Genomic DNA, 2,554 nt, shown 5'->3' on the forward strand with positions numbered 1-2,554 from the left:
CGCACTGTCGGCGGGGAGAGGGGGGGGGGTGGGGAGCGCCGGAGGAAAGGACCACAGCATCCTCCCTACCGCAGCTCCCCCATCACAGACAATGAGATAACAGCGACGTCTTCCAAAGCTCTTTGTTCTCCCCATCCTTCCGTATCCAGGCTTTTTCCTGCAAAGCGGAGGGGGTGGAGGGTTGGGGGTGTGGGTGGAAGTGGGAGACGGAGGGGTGCCTCCCGCGTGTTAATTACCCCGACTCCCCGCTCTCCTCTCCCCTCTCCCCGCACCTCGCCTCCCCTGCAGCACCAGACAATGAAAAAACAACACCAACCCCACCTCGCCCCAGCGCAGCAAACCCTACCCACCCATTTCGCCCTTAGTTTTGCGCAGGAAACTGAGGGGGGCCCGGAGGGCGGATGACGAGGGCAGGCAACTAGGAGGGGGCAGGGGCTCGCCACGCGGCCAGGGGCTCGGCCGGCGCCTGCCAGGGCAGGGAGCGCCGCCGCGGCTTTTACCTCGATCGCCGGGTCCAGGCACAGCCTGGCCCAGCGTACCGCAGCCGCGAGCTGCCGCGATCCAGGGCCAGGATCTGGGGAATCAGCCTTCCGGAACTCGCCTGCTGCAGTCCTCACGCTCCGGTCCCAAGTGGTGGAGGGGAGAGAGGAAAAGAGGGAAAAAAAAAAATAAGAAAAAGAAAAAAAAAAAAACCCACAACCCTTAAGAGCGAGGCCCATCTGGCCCCTCATCAGCTTTGTCAAGTCTTGCATACGCTAAAATGCTAATGACCTAGATAGCTCATGCAAAATGCAGCAGGGAGGGAGGGAGCGAGGGAGGTGGGAGGGGGAAGAGAGAGTGAAGGGGGAGCGGGGGAGTGAGGGAGGGCGGGCGGGTGAGGGAGGCAGGGAGGGGGAAAGAAACACCCCTAAGCTCCCCACCCTACCCCACACCCAACTGTCAACGGGCTTTACCGGGTAGAGGGTGGACCTCGATTTAAAGGGTCATTCTTGTATAACGCGGCTGGATCCCCGGGGTCAAAAAAGGGAGAGGGACAGACGATGACAGCCCCCAGAGCCAAAGGGACAATAGACATTATTTTGAGCCCCCTTCCTGCATGCCCTCCACATCACTCTGTTTACATACAAATTCAGCCCCCACCTCATGCATGTACGCGTTCATGTCAATTTCTCAGAGCTCCTATGGACACATTCTCATTCCTAGCAAAACTCATCCTACGGCCCGAGGGAGTTAGACCCCTTCTCCGCAATCGTCCGCCAGCCAGCCCATCCCCACTGGCTTCCACCTCGCCCCACTATTCCCTCAGCCTTCTGGGCAGCATCTGGCTTCTTCCCCTTTATAAGCCTCGGGGTCCCCAGTCCCCCTTCCAACACCCGCATACTTGAGAAGGTGAGGCAGGAGTGCAGAAAGCCAAGTCAAGTCCACCTGGATCTCCCGCGATTCTACTATCCCACCCAGAAAACAAAACAACCCAACTCTTCCCCAGCACTGACAGTAGTAAAGCATGCCAAAAGGAAAAACAAAAATTCAGTCTGAATACCCTCCGAGGTCCACACGCCGGGCGGGCGCACTTGGGCTTCGATCATCCGTGTTCCGGAGCCAGAGCTCCTGAGCGTCCCTGTTCACCGAACCCAAGGTGCTTTGTTCCGGCGTCCACTCAGGGTCTTCATCTTTTTGTTCTCCTTTTTAAGAGACTGCTCGCAGTCCGGAGCGTTTCAGCCATCCCAACCAAAGTTAGTAGATCTACTGGAATAAAAGGATCAAGATAATATACATGCAGATGAAAGAGGGAGGGATGCGGAGAGGCAAAGGAAGCCCGCATCCAGGGAGCGGCCGCTGGGGCCAAGCCCGGACAGCATTCTTCGCTGGGGAAGGGGCGGGCGGCGAGAAGGCGCTGGTGGTCTCTCCACCTGGCAGGAGGAAATGATAACCATGATAAGGAGCATCATGATGATGATGATGAGCGTGATAAAAAATTCAGAATCTCCCCTTGGTGAACCGGAGCATGCGTGCAGGAAGAACTGCACTGCTGGCGGCGGCGGCTGGGGGGAAGGAGAGCGCAGGAGGCAAAGGTTGTAGAGGCTGCACCCTCAGATGAATAATAATAACGCGCAGCGCAAGTTGCGGTGCAGCCTGGAAATCCAGCCCTTCGCGTGAACTCGCGTCGAGTGCGGATTGCAGGGGATGGAGAAGAAGGGGGAGGGGAGGAGAGGGCGGAGGAGGGAGGAGGAGGGGAGGAGAGAGGAAGGCAGAGAGGGACAGAGAATTTGGAGCCTTTTAATTTATCCTTACCGAGCCCTAATCTCGCTCACTGTCCTCTTTGGGTAAGGTCGATCTCCCTTCTAAAAATTATTCCTTTAACGGATTATTCAGGCTAAAAGAAGCCACATCTGCTGACTGTTCCGAAAACAAGAGGATTAGGAGCGGGTCCACAGAGCCCGGCCCGCAGCCCCCCCACCCCCTCTCTGCACCAGCACACGTCATTCTCACTGCCCCCGGGTACCTCCCTCTCCTTCGTGCTCGCGGAGAGCTGTGCCAAGGAAAATGCGGATTT

General features: G+C 57.6%; 1 long non-coding RNA gene across 2 annotated transcripts in view; it reads right to left on the reverse strand.

The window, feature by feature from the left end:
- The window catches only part of LOC102471784 (uncharacterized), a 6,204-nt gene that overhangs the window by 3,548 nt on the left and 102 nt on the right, over window positions 1–2,554 (reverse strand). Inside the window, exons 2-5 of one of the 2 annotated variants that reach the window (XR_336391.1) lie at window positions 2,293–2,397; window positions 1,541–1,746; window positions 501–618; window positions 70–157 (exon numbers count right to left, since the gene is read on the reverse strand). This is a non-coding gene — a long non-coding RNA (uncharacterized LOC102471784). Of the gene's footprint in view, window positions 1–69; window positions 158–500; window positions 619–1,540; window positions 1,747–2,292; window positions 2,507–2,554 lie in introns of those variants that run through there. The other variant, XR_003546645.1, reaches the window with a different exon arrangement.

The sequence above is a fragment of the Tupaia chinensis genome, unplaced genomic scaffold (assembly GCF_000334495.1).
Source record: "Tupaia chinensis unplaced genomic scaffold, TupChi_1.0 Scaffold138390_1, whole genome shotgun sequence".
In the NCBI taxonomy this organism is placed as follows: domain Eukaryota; kingdom Metazoa; phylum Chordata; class Mammalia; order Scandentia; family Tupaiidae; genus Tupaia; species Tupaia belangeri.